General features: G+C 34.5%; 1 protein-coding gene across 1 annotated transcript in view; it reads right to left on the reverse strand.

Moving 5' to 3' along the window:
• LRP1B (LDL receptor related protein 1B) overlaps positions 1–14,746 on the reverse strand; it is a 595,001-nt gene that overhangs the window by 168,856 nt on the left and 411,399 nt on the right. The window lies entirely within an intron of this gene.

The raw sequence follows: 14,746 nt of genomic DNA on the forward strand, positions 1-14,746 counted from the left end.
CCAAGACCACCCTCTTTCTACATAAAAAACGTTCTACATAAAAAAACTCTGAGCTAGAAACAAAAGCAAATATTAATAAGCAGCTAAAGCATATATTTAACATCCAGAAAAGATATATTGTATCTGATTCCAATATATAAAAGTGACAGACTGTGAGAAATAGGAGTAATTATTTCCTACCATTATTTTTGAATTACTACAGAAATGTACGTTGATTACTTCACTTATTATTTTGTTAGAAACAAATAATTTTAGACCAGAAGGTTCATGCAGCTTATTAATGAGCTACACAAAGTGAAAATCTAGAAATATAGTAAGGATCACATTATACTGGTTGTTATAATTTACATTCAGCTTTCTGGAAGATGTAATTTTTACAATGCAATTCAAAAACACAGAACAGAAAGTAGCAAAATAAGTCTGATCACACTGGAAGTGCCAACAGTCAAAAATCTGAGGTAAATAAATCAAAACTATGATACAATTATTTAAGTTGTTTATATTTTTCTTTCTAAAGCATTTGGAGATCTTCTGACTACATTTTCATGACATATCTGTAGAGAAACCTCAGTGACTTGTCTTAAAGAAGAAAGAATAGAAAAAAAATAAATTAGGTGATGCTCCTTAAATGGAGATGAATATATGTAAAATAAGGTTTACTACTTATGAAGAATTTATTAAAAAATATATGTTCAGCTTGCAAGTAACTCAAAAAAGTGACTTTTACTTTAAAAATGGTATTGAAGGCAACTTGAAAATTACAAAAATTCTCCTGACCATTGCAAAGATGACCCTTTAGATAAGAATTCTGGTTTTCAGCAAGAAGAATGTGTTACAAGTATTCTTTCTTTAAATGCCATATTTAGTTGCCTTATTATTTTGATATTTAAGTATCAAAAACATATCGAGATATTGGAAAGGTTTTATTTTTTTGTTTCAGAAATCACCAACTGAAATCAAAGATAGGCAGATCATGACAGAGATGTGCAAACACCTACTGAAGTATTTTAAAACCAGTTAGAACATGCCTGAATGCAGGCTTATTATCAGCTATGGTCTATGCAGTTTCTGGGTATGTCTGTCTATACTATGAACTGATAAAGTCAGTTGCTTCATTCTTGGGTCTTGCACCCCTGAGCACCCACACCACATGCATGTTGCTTTATACCAGGACAACTTTCTGGAATGAAACGACTAATTCCTTCTGAGATGTAACCCAGTTTTCTTCTGGCAAAAAATTGTTACTCTTTCTGTAAAAATGCTCTTTTGGTAGTATAAACAAGACTGTACCAGGTTTCGTTCCTTTTGCCTACAGAGACCTCTCAACCACTAAAATCTCCATGTTCCAAACATACCTTAACTTTCTCACACCATGCCTCAGGACATGCAAAAAAATATCCTGATCGTAACATCAAAATATCACTCTTAGGATTGATATACAGCCAGCACACAATTTTAGGCAGCATGAGCCAGAAGAAATCCTAATAATTATGTCTCAGAGCCAGAGAAACACGACATTGGATTCAAAGGGAACCTCGACTGCCCAATTTACCCTAGAGGCACCAGGCCAAGCTCTGCATACATGAACCATCCTGCTCCTTGGTCTGGGCCCAGGGATCACTCCCAGGGGCAGAAATCTGTACAGTTTAGATACAAATTCTGATATACTACTTGGTCATTTCTTGCAGGTCTTCCACTAACTGTGAAATTAAAAAAAAAAAAAAACTTAGTGAGTGTGATAAATATTAAAATAAAGAGCCGCAAATGCAATTCTAACGTAATCTACTGATTTCCATTAAAATGATATGCTGAATCCCAATTTACCACCACTTAAAATTCTCTAAACTAAAACCAACACTCTTAGATAAAATGTGGACAACTCTCTTTGATACATGCTTTAACTCTTAGGTTTCCCTGCCTGGAGTTCAGGAGTTCGTCTCGATGATCCTTGTCCCTTCCAATTTAGGATATTCTGTGATTCTATTAAAAAAAAGGCGTGTATTGACATTTTCTGGCCAATTCTCCACTTTATTGGTAATGAACAAACCATCAGAGCATTTCTTGCACCATTTTTACCTTTTATTTCTGAAATGCCGAGTGTTTCCTCACCTTTATCATGGAAGTTTTTAGAAAAATGAAATCAAGTCTTTGTCTTGTGGTTGGTTAAAGACATAGCCCTTAGAAGGCAAGGATTTAACTAAGATTTGCTGCAAATCATGCTCTTCATTTGCAAGATGATTATCAGAATAGAAAATTCATTTCCCTCATGTAAACTCTTGAATTTCTATCAACTTTAGCTTTGCTTCTTGTCTGAATCTGTCAAGAAATTTGAAAGCAAACTATTTACACAACATAGCCTAAAACTCTTCTGTAGTAAACAAAAGATAACGATGTTGTTCCTGCCACAGCTAGATATGATGAACTAGAACACAACTAGAATGATAAAAATGCTCTTCAAATTCAAGATGTGTAGGTTTACTTGCAATTTCTATACTTAAGAGAATAACTCAATTTTTCTACAGGAATCAGAAAATTTTGCTCCACATTCTTAAACTGGACCAACACACCATGCTGCAACTCCGTATCGAGGCCTGTAAATGGTGACAGAAGAATGTTTACTTCAACGTTACTATTTATAAAATGGTAATTTCTAAATTTTTAGAAAAGAGTGTCATGGAAAGTTATGCCATCTATATATTTAGCCTTCAGATCTCCTCTTCTTTTAATAAAATATTTAAAATATGCAGTTTTGACAAACCTTGCCATATATACATATGTTCTGAGTGGAGAACTACTAAAAGAAAGCAATCAGTAAAACACTTTATTTAAAAGAGAACAACAGCAACAACTTTAAATGAAAAAACAGAAGCTAAGATAAAAAACCTCAAGAAATCCCTATCTTAATGTGAATTTCAAAGATTAATGCTGTGACTGAAAAGAAAAATAAAATCTGAAAATAACCCAGCAACAGAATCAGGCCGTGAAAGCTGCCTGAAATCAAATACCTGATATCCAATTAGGGAAATATTTTATCACAAATAAAACTTCAGCAACTGCTTTGATGTATATATGCTTTTTAAACAAGAGAGGGCTCCTTATTAGATGATCACATCTTCGAGCAAACTAAATCTGAAGCTATCAAAAGGTTCAGGTGACAAGCCTGTGGATGATAATGGTTTCATAAACACCATAAACACAAAATTCAGAGTAAAAAAGAAATGCTTTTCTTAAAAAAAAACAACCAAAAAACCAAAACCACAACCCCAAAAAATCATTCTGAGGAATTCAATTGCCTTGATGTAACACACGAAGAAAGCACCAATTAAATATGAAACTGTCTGCTGCAAAGACATACCAAGTGGATTTGCCTAGCTCCACCAAAAGTACAATTTCTGAAGGATTTATACGAAGCACCCTCTTTTATTTGTCAATAAACTTATCATTTTATCATGTTCCTCACTTACAGAAATGAGAACCCCATCAATGCAGAAGAGAATAATTTAACACTTTTAGAAACCTGTAAGTAAGGTGGTTTTAAAGTCAATGGCATAAGATGTAGAGAGTAGGTGTTAAAGTGTTCCAAGATTTAGATAAATTCTTACAACAGAAAATACACCTAACTTTGTTCTTATTAGCGTGTAGTATGGAGCTGGATGAAGCAACATCCATATACTACTCAGGCAAATCTTCAGTATAACAACAGTGTTAATACAATAAGTTTTGTTAGTTTATATTGTTTCTAGGTTAAAATAAACTTTTTGGTTTAGAGGTTAGTCAAGAATCCCAAAATTCATATAAAATCCTTTTATCAATAAGGCAGGTGCCAACTGAGGAAAGAAATGGGCCTAGATATGATCCTCGAGCCACTTCCATGTGGTTCCTTAAAACTAAAATCTTCTATAGCAACTCCACATTGCCAGAGACAGGACACTGGCAAAGATTCCAAAGCAACTGCATTCTAATTTTATATCATTACCATTTTGCATTGATATCATTTTGTAGCTACTTACTTCACACTTCCTTAAGGAATATTCTAGAGCATTTTTTTTAAGTCAATTTATCACTAGATATTCTGTTACTTCAAAATATAACAGAAATATGTACTCATCCTATCTGTTGCTACAATTGGGAGATTCAGTCCCAAAATCTACTGACAGGATGAAAATTAGCAATTTGCTTACTCTCAGCTTCGTATTTTCACAGCATTATATAATATTCTGAATTAGTAAAGCATAAAGAAACTGGAAATGAGAAGAAACACATTTGTTTCACTGACATATTGAATTAAAACACTGATGGTATTAGATGCCTACAGCACTGATTAAATTTATTCTAGCCATGAAGCAACAGTTTATGATTTTCACATGAATAGCATACTTAAATGAAAGGAACATTAATACAATATGATATTAATATACAAATACTCACATTATTCACCTGCCACTGACATTCTGAATTAAATCAGTAATGGGGTGTATAACTGATTAAATATCTACACAAGAGAATGCAACAGCTTATGATTTACAAAGGCAATGGTAGAGTGATCACATCATTATGCTGCCAAATGCTATCTATCACTTTTACTGAACTTAACGAAGATGGATTGCATCCCACAGATGAGATGCAGCCTATAAATATTGTCATGCTGATCTTCATGTGACTTTCCCAGGGAACAGACAAGCAACAAATCAGTAACTGAAGAACTCAGATTAGAGCTTCCTCATTATTGCAAACACAGAATAAGGATATAAAGTTTGAATTAGCCAATAGTTGTGGCCACTGACTTCTGGTCATGTATATACTACTTCTTGGTTTCCTAGATTTTTATCTCCTATCTAATACTTTTAAAATTCTTTAGAAAGTTTACAGACAAAACTTTTCCAGTTGCAACAATTCAACTACCTTTGCCCTTTAATTTCATATTCTTACCAACTCCTTTTCTTTAGAGAAGCTGTAAAGCAAGAACAACTGTCAACATCACAATTTTTTTAATACTGAAAAGCCATCAAAGTAATAAAACTGAACACAAACAGCACTTTGATATCAGAACTTTGGAGAAGGGTTTAATGTTCAGTACTTAACATTAGACACCTGCATGATCTTTATTAATTCTCTGAACTGGCTTTCCCAATTTACCTTCTAGGATACAGCCCACCAATTGTTGCACCAGACCGGTCACAGGAGATGGTACTGCTTTCTGTCATTCTGTTTGTGTAAGGTTATAGTGATAGATAGCAGGTGGTCACCATTTGATCTGAAGTGAAAAGAATGCCTCACAAGCAATAAAGTACCTGAAGAAAAGGGTTTATACTTCACATATCTAACTGACTGCACAATTAGAACCTTAAATAATTCTTTACCCTTCTACTTTGCTCTTCAAGGAGCCATGAAGCAGGAAGTTTTTCCGCTAAACAGAATTCTGAAACAGTAACAAGTTGTAATAAAAAAAGCAAGTTGAGTTCCATTTCACCCCTTCTGTCAGTCACATATAAAACAAGGCTATCGTACATTCTATTATAACAGAAATATTTAATATCAAATACAGCATAAACAACTCTGAACTGTAATAACCATTTATTTCATCATCCTGTTTAGCCTAAGAATATAATTTTATTTTACATCACATTTAAAGATTGCTGAAATTATACCATACATCAGCAAACATCTGAATCATTTTCCTGTATCTCCAAAACATAAAACCATGCTATACGCTATTACATGTTAAAGATTATTAAATGTAATAAAATAGTATAAGCAAAGGCTTTGGGTTCTTCAAGGCAACAACTAGCTTACGTTCAAGACACCATAAACATCTCTATGGATGTAACCTTATTATTCCTTCAAACTTACTGCAGTAGCCAGTACTGGAAAGAATGAATATTTGTTGGGAATAATCTAAAGGGAAATACATTTTTTTTAGACTCTATGAAAAAACACAACCTTTTTTTTTGTAGAAAGTGTAATAGCAAAATCTCACATCTTCCAAAACATTTGGTGCCTTCCTAATGACAATTAAAAATTCAGCCAATGTGTAAATAAAAATGAAAATACAAATATGGGATAATTGCTCAAGAAACGCTTATAATGCATTCAGCAAAAAGAAACTACCGGGCAAACACCTTTTTGGATTTATAACATTGCTTTAGTCTATGTCGATGAAGATATATAAAATATTGTACGTAATTGCTGTATCTGTGAAAGAAATACAGTGTGAAAGACAGGCAGATGCCGAAGTAGTAGGATATTTATAGTCCACCAGTGAACTTACGGAAGTCTATACAAAACACCTGATGAGCCTGTTCAGAGTAGGAAATATCACAATGTAGCATGAAAAAGACCATGAGCCTAACCTGCAGCTGATGACTTTAATCATACTTACATCAACTAAGCAACCAACTGAATAGTACAAGATAGATGGATGACACATCTGTGCAATGAAAGGCATTAGATATTGAACGGAAGTACTAGTGGTACGACATTGGTAAAGCCCAGTTTGGAGCTAGACAAGGCACGTCTGCACCTTTGGGCAAAGCTGGACCTTTGAGAGCAGGTAACCTGTCAACACTACAGAAATATCTTATTCACTCGTACAAACATTTTCAGTTATTGAGACAGAGTTCCGTAAAAGTTTTACACCAAGAAATAGATAACTAACAGCAGCATTTCAAATTTTAGATTATTTGAATTTTTTTTTTCCTTTGTCCACTGGTGTTTTTTTCTACATTTTTCTATATAGTTTAGCTTACTTCTGGATCAATCAGATGAGCTCAGAAACTCTCAGTGAGAGAACAGAAAAAATGCCACTAACTTTTTGGCCATTTTTACCAGAATATACATTGAACAAATAATCAGCTCTTTAAAATAAGGAACAAATTTACTTTGAAAACAGTAAACTTGTTCCAGAACTATGATTTTATATGCATAAATGCTATGTTTCTTTTTGGCTCCCAGTTAACAGCATTTACAAAACACACCAGGCAAGCCACAGAAGACTGTATCATCGTAATTTGTGGTAATAATCAGCTTTTAAAAATCAAGTCTGGTTTATGTTACTAAATAAAGTTATGTATTTAATTCTATGTCTACATTCTTGCGGACCACAGTATTTCTCCAAAGAATGATTTAGCCCTTTTGTCATGAGGTAAAAAATAACCAACAGCTTTTTATGAGGAAATCTCTCTCTCTAGCTCCAATTACTTCTTTTTCCAGCAATAGCTGTAGCCCTCCCATAGTAATTTCTTGACAGCTCACTGAAGAAAACCACATCAAGAGGAATGTAAACCTGCAATATTCTGTCCTCTACTATCCTAGCTATAACTTACTCCTTGATTAGGTTTAGGGACTGTCTTGGGTTCAGTGGGGAATAATGTAAAAAAAGGAATAATAATACATCACATACATAAAGAAATATAGAGAAATCAACAAATTAGAAAAGCAATAGTGTTTTGTATAACTAAACTGTAATCCTCCCAGTATAGTTCAATATTTCATTACTTGTTAACAAGAGTTATGAAATCATAAGTTTGAAATAGTTAAAAGTATCCAGGTAAAAGAGGCTTTAAAAGCAGAAAGACCTTTAGAATGGAAAGCTAACATATGGAGATGGAACTGGTTTTTTAAGTTTTAAAAAAAATCTCAACAATTGTCATGGAAGAATTTTTTTTCTAATTACAACAGCCCACATTATCTTTTTATGCCTTACATGTAGACTCTCAAAAAAAAAATTACTACTCAGCCTTACCCCCTTTAAATCAATAAAAATGATCATTACCCTTAGAGTGCCTACCTACATCTTCTAATAAATACATATAATCACACATTTTTCTTGTTATGGTTGAAATAAAACAAACAGTCTAGACATATTAGGAACATTAATGGCAGAATAGCCTAATAACCTATTAATATTTGCTGGATGACATTACTCTCTAGAATAAAACAAAGGAGAAATGTCAAGAGATGTTCCTCTGTATAGCTTTGTCCTGACAATTCACCAAATAGAGTTTTACATTTTATGCAGCTAAGCCACAGCTGCTGATGTAAAAATTTACATCAGCAAATATTTACATCAATAAAAATTTAAGGGCAACGTGCAAAGTTGAAGCAGTCACAAACAATATTAATTCTTCATGAATAATCTCAAGCTTAATAGGCTGTAGCACCTTTCCTGAATACTGAGGCTGGGAATGCTCTGGACATACTGAACTGAAAGATCAGCTCCTGTCATGAACACACTTCAGAGTTTCAAACCAGGAACAGCTAAACAAAGCACAAAATGTGCAGAAATACATATTTCTAGAATAACAACTGCTTAATATGAAGTTAGTAAACTTTATCCACCTATAGTTACAGTTGTTTACTGAGCAGCTTAGGAACTTTACCCATTAATCATAATACTCAGCCACATCCAGAAACAAAAGATAGCGATTAACGAGACACTATTGTTTTTGTTCACAAAGCAGCAATTGTAATAATAAATTTTAGTTTTTACTGCTTAAATGTCCTGGATTTAACAGTAGCCTCTCACTTTCATTCCTTTAAAAAGTGAAAATTGCTGAACCTATATTCCAACATATACAATTATAATGAATCCAATTCATTTATGAAATGAAAAGAAACAATATTAAAGTATTTATTTTTAACAGATTAAAAATGTCTTTCCCAGAGAAGAAAGCTCCAAAACTAAAAGGGACCTCATACAATGTACCAAATTTAATGCTCTGTAAGAGAAATGGGAACATAAATGCCTTTTTGACAGTTAAATTGGACCCATTTAGTTAGAAAGAATAGTAGCACACATTGGAACACCTTTAAAAGATTCAGACTGTAAAAAGCCTTACAATACATCACAGGATCTGACACTTTATGTTAGCAGTGAAAAGATTTTTGCCTTCTATAGACACCAGCACCTAAAGTTCAAAACAGAAGCAGCGTTTTTTCACATTAACACTTCCTTTTGTGCTGTGAAAGACATTACACTGGCAAAATGTCTCGGTGCCATTGTTTACGCACTCAGGAAAAAAAAAAAAAACAGCTCATTGAGAGGATCTCATCTTAATACTTTTTCCTCTTTCTCATTTGCTTTCTTTTGCCTTACCTCCCCCTTCTTTCCCCTCCTCTCTCTTCTTTAGTTTCTAACTTTGCTCTTCTTTCTAGCGTTGCACCACTACACTAAACCTACTTGAACGCTGCACTGGTTTTCTAGAGATACACCAAGGCAGGCTTTGGTTAACGAGTATATTACCTCAAACTTCTACCTATAACAAAAAAAGGACACTGCACTATTGACTTGGTTTAAAACAAACAAACAAAAGTCTTCCTTACATAAACATAAGCTTTGAAACAAGTTGGGAAGACCAAAAGCAGTCTTCAGATATGCTAAGGCAGCTTCTTGTTTCCCACCACAAATTAGTCATCAACTAGTATGTCTTCCACTGTCTAAAGCTAAGCTTCATTTGCGTTTTTACTGGGATGGAAGATAGTTCACATAGATGGTTTATCAGAGAGATGGTCTTCCCTCTGTTCTCAGTTGACAGAAATTCTAGGCTTTTTTGGAGCTGTTGATCTACAATGTCAAGTTCACCAGGGAAGGAAGAAGGAAAACAGACACTCCTCCAGCCCTCTGCTTCTAGGCAGGCAGGGAAGGAAGGATGTTGAAGTAAAGAAAAGGAGTTTAGCAGATATCTTGGGTATTCAGAAGAAAAAACCCCATATGTTTATCCCATCCAACAAATGTTTTTTTTTTTTTGCATAATGGGTCAATCCACAGTGGTAACCATCTCACACGCAAGAGGAAACAAAAAGTTCAGCGTACTGGTCTTCCTGATTTTATATTTAAGGCTTCCATTAGTTGTTTGCTCCATTAAAATCACAAAGAATCTACTTTCTGCATAATATACTATCTTCCACTGACTTTCTCTGGGTCAAACTGAAGACCTCTAATTCTGTGCAGAAGAAATATCTATTCCGATCATCACATCATTAAAAATAAAGTCAAGTTGCCATTTATCGTTGACAAAACAAAAAACAGTCAATGGGGATAAGCATATAATATTAAAAATCTCATATATCCAACAGATGCTTGCTTCTGTTGAAACATTTTCATTTTCAGTTCTTTCAATCTACTGCAATTACTTGCAGATGGAAGACAGGTCTATTTAGTTCTATAAAGATTTAAAGTACTTCATATATGTTTATCAGAGTGCCTTTGAAATGGCTTCCCATTTGAATACTACAGAAGCTGGTTCAGAACTCTGAAATAATAGTGTTGTTCTGTCTAGAAGTGATTAACGACAAAGAAAATACGAGGAAAAACCTCCCCTGGGCTCCCTCTGAGAGGAGAATAGACCCTATTGTTCCAAATGAAACTGATAACCTGTAGCAATTTTGAACAAGTCAGATTTCCAAATGCCTCCTTACAAAACTCTGTGCTTTAAATGCTACTGATTTCTGTTCTTTCTTTCTGTGTACTGCTCCATTACCTCATTTTAACCTCGGTTTTCAGTAACAAACTCTCCCAGAGAGATTGGCAACAGCTAGAAGGTCTACTTCTGGTAGGGCTGAAGAGAAATTGTAAAGATTATTCAGAGATGGCCACCCCAACATATTGATTTAAACTCAGTGTCACTTCCATGTAAATTTGTTACCTTTTCTACCTCCTTTTGTATTTACGCCTTCTTTCAATTTTCTACAAAGCCTACAGTCCATTGGGGGCTAAAATTAAATGAAAAGCAAGTTCCACAGTGTACGTGATCTCTCTGGATCTTGTCTAGAATATCAAGTTAGGGTTTGATTTATCAAGGCACTGGTTCTACCAATCTAAAGCTCCAGAAAGCTTATGTAAAATGAAAAAAAGTTCTCCTTTTTTCAGAGTGAGTCCTGCACAATTCCTCAAACAGGAAGAACAGAGAAAGTATATAGAGGGAGCATGAATTTTCCAAATATAGTCCCCGTGACTGTGTTTTGTTTTACAAAGGACTTCCATTGACAATGAAAAATAGGAAAGTCATCAAGGTTCTCAAACATTTTGCCTTAACAGGTTCACGAAGCTTTTACAATACAACAGGATACAAAAGCACACATATTTATAGCTCGCTTAGGTTACAGGTTAGAAGCAGAAGCAGTCTAACCTGTGTAAAGTGAACTGCAAGGCTGACTTTTACAACTAAGACGTTGAAAGTTAAAAATAAATTAGTGAGTGGGTGGGACCACACAGTAAGTACCTACTGTCTTGGGTTTGGCTGGGACAGAGTTAATTTTCTTCCTAGTGGCTGGTATAGTGCTGTGTTTGGATTTAGGATGAGAAGAATGTTGGTAACACCCTGATGGTCTAGTTGGTGCTGAGCAGGGCTTCACCAGTCAAGGACTTTTCAGCTTCCCCTGCTCTGCCAGGGGCACAAGATGCTGGGAGGGGGCACAGCCAGGACAGCTGACCCCAACTGGCCCAAGGGCTATTCCACGCCATACGATGTCATGCTCAGCATAGAAACTGGGGGGAATTGGCTGGGGGGCAGCGATCACTGCTTGGGATGGGCTGGACATTGGTCAGCTACTGGTGAGCAATTGAATTGAGTATCACTTTTTTTGTATATTATGTATATTCTATATTCTATTAGTATTATTACTTTTTTTTCCTCTACTCTTTTATTAAACTGTCTTTATCTCAGCCCATGGGTTTTACCTTTTTTTCCCCCCCAATTCTCTCCCCCATCCCAGGGAGTGGGGAAGTGAGCAAGCAGCTGGGTGGTGTTCAGCTGCCCGACGGGTTAAACCACAACACCTACTCATTCCTTCACAGTCTAGTACTTCTCAAAGTGTGTACTTAAAGCAAGCAAGACAATAAAATATAACCTCTTAAGACTCTTTTTGGAAAGAAAGACTGACATCAAACCACATGATATAGATGGTGGTCATGTCACGACATACTTAAAATAGGTATTGCTGCATCAATAAATTAATTTTAAAATTGTCTGCAGACTGGATTAAACTCAGAAACAAGGTAAATTTTTAAAAATTGGCAATCAAGAAAGATTAACCCACTTATAAAAATACGAAAGAAAAAGCTCTTACTGACTGACCAAAGGAAATAATGCTCATTTCATCAGTAGAGTTCAGAGATAAGAAAGAATCCACTCCAAAAAGCTATGCTGCACAGAAAGTAAAGGTGTTAGGGTATGGAATACTATGCACATGCTACACTTTTTTTGTTATTGTTATTGTTTCTCCTGGTGAAGACACGACCCTATCAGGTACTGGGTTCTTGGTGAGTTTTGAATCTGGTTTTAGTGAACTGGAACAAGTTAGATAAAGTTGTTTATACGCTGTAAATCTACTTTCCCTGAGCCGAAAATGTGTTAGCTAATGGGTTGTTTATGAGTTGCAAATCTGTTCAGTGAGGTGAAAATTTGTCAGATAATGGGTTGTTTATGAATTCTAAATCAATATTCAGTGAGTCGGAACTATGTTAGATAATAGCTTGCGTATGGGTTGTAAATCTGTTTTCAGAGAACTGGAAACATGTTAGATAATGGGTTGTTTCTGGGTAGTAAATCTGTTCTCAGTGAGCTAAAAACATATTAGATAATGGGTTACTCCAGAGTTGTAAATCTGTTTTTAGTGAACTGGAAACCTGTTTAATAAAGGGCTCTTTATATATCTTAACTCTGTTTTTAGTGCGCAGAAAAGTTCAAAAATGTGTTAGATTTGAGTGGCATATCTGATTTCAGTGAGGTAGAAATCCTTCAGCTAATGGATTCTTTATGAGCAGAGCTACATTCAGTGAATTAAAAATCTGGAACAACAGTATCATGTATACAATATACTCTATTTTCATTATTTGAGTCAAATACTGAGAAAAGGTTTGCATGATTTGTAGACTTTAACTTAATGAGGTAGAACGGGGTTGTCAAATTGTTAGAAACAGACTAGGTATTTCCAGTGTGATTTGAATCTCCTCCTAAACTTGCTACAGGTGTGTAGTAATAATTTTGGAGGAAAAAGATAGCAAAATGAATGTCAAAGATGTTATTTTTTAATCCTGAAATTAAGTATTACTAAAATATCTTAGCTGGATTCCATTTAGTAATTTCTATTTAATAGTAATTAGTTAACATGGAAATCAGAAAATTTTAGAATTTTACGTCTTCCAGAGAATGGAATCACTGGTGTCAACCAGTTTTAGCACTGCTTTTTCCTTTATAGGCATTACTGTTGGTCAAATACCTCCACTATTCTCAAGCAACCTCATGAACTGTTTCCTGTTTACAGTAAGAGAAAATCATGTGCAGACAGTGGAAAGGAAGGATATATAGTACAAAAATACCAGTTTAAAATTAATGACTTGACATAAAGAAAAGGAGGTTAAAACACGTGAAGGAGAACCATAAACTACCATAGACCGGGATGTGACATCCCTTCTCATTCACAATGAAAAAACCAACTGAAGCATTTCTAGAAAACAAACGCTATTGTTCACAAACACATACCAAGCATATACATAAATTTTTTGCAAGGATAGAAGATTCCATCTGACATTCAATTATTCAGAGTGCTGACTCTGCTAATGAAAAATGAAATCGGGCATATTAAGATTACAAGTAGAAACACTTCCTAACAATTTCTTAAAAGTATAATTCTCAACTACGCTTTCTGGAATATCTTTAGCTCTTGTACAACCTATTACAAAGTAATGAGGAGTACTTTATTGTTCTTTAAAAAAACCAATTTGTATCTGCATTGGTGCTTCACCAGTATTTCTTTCTCCTCTTTGTCTGTTTCAAATGTAAAAATTTCCAGTGGCTTTTCATGTAATACTTCTAAACTCTTCCTATAACACCAGTGTAAAATAGTGCTTATACGGCACCACTGCACATTTCTCTGAGCTGTTTGTGTCTCTTGTACGGCTAACATCAACTCTGAATCCCTAGGTTTTAATGCTTTCCTGGGAGTAATGATAACATCCTGACAACATTGCTTACTTTCTCTTTACCATATCTTAATACTGATATCATTAATTCCTCTAAAATATGCACACATAAAAACTCAAAGCAAAAAAATGCCTCATATTATATCTGACAAATGCTTTTCCATTCATTAGTGTCAACAGTTTTTATGACCACAAATACCTTCCCAGAACCAGAGTGCAGAGGGACATGATAAAATTATCCAATGTCATTTCTAGAATAATATTTATCGGTTTGCAGCTGTTTAATTTCCTTCTTTTCTAAAAATATTTCATTAATATCCAACAGCAAAGGGCGACCATTCCACATCAGATGTACTTCCATTTTTCCTAATCACTTTCTTTGGTCTTGTTATTAAACTGTTTGACCTAAACAAATAGCTAAATGTACCAATGCCATAGGAAACATAATTTGCAACATTCAGATGAGAATTATCTGCAACTTAAAGTTCAAAAACTATACAACATTTCAGACATTTTTGAAAACCTATACTGAAATGAACTTCAGCTTCCAAAAAAGCCAGACAGCACTCAAAAATGGCAAGGAAGAGAAGAAACAGAGTAAATATATGCATCTGATAACTGACTGCAGATGAATGAGGTTTACTGTGTATTTTAGAACAATTAAATTAGAACAGAAATGGAAGACAGCAGACTTCTCAGAATTTGGATTTTTGTAGCACAGATTTTTGGATGTTTAGCATTAAGGATATATTATGCATCCACACTCAGATTTTCCTTGAATTCTAATTTTATCATGGCAAACCACGATAACTTTTTATGTATACC

Source organism: Egretta garzetta, unplaced genomic scaffold (assembly GCF_000687185.1).
Source record: "Egretta garzetta isolate BGI_Z169 unplaced genomic scaffold, ASM68718v1 scaffold197, whole genome shotgun sequence".
In the NCBI taxonomy this organism is placed as follows: domain Eukaryota; kingdom Metazoa; phylum Chordata; class Aves; order Pelecaniformes; family Ardeidae; genus Egretta; species Egretta garzetta.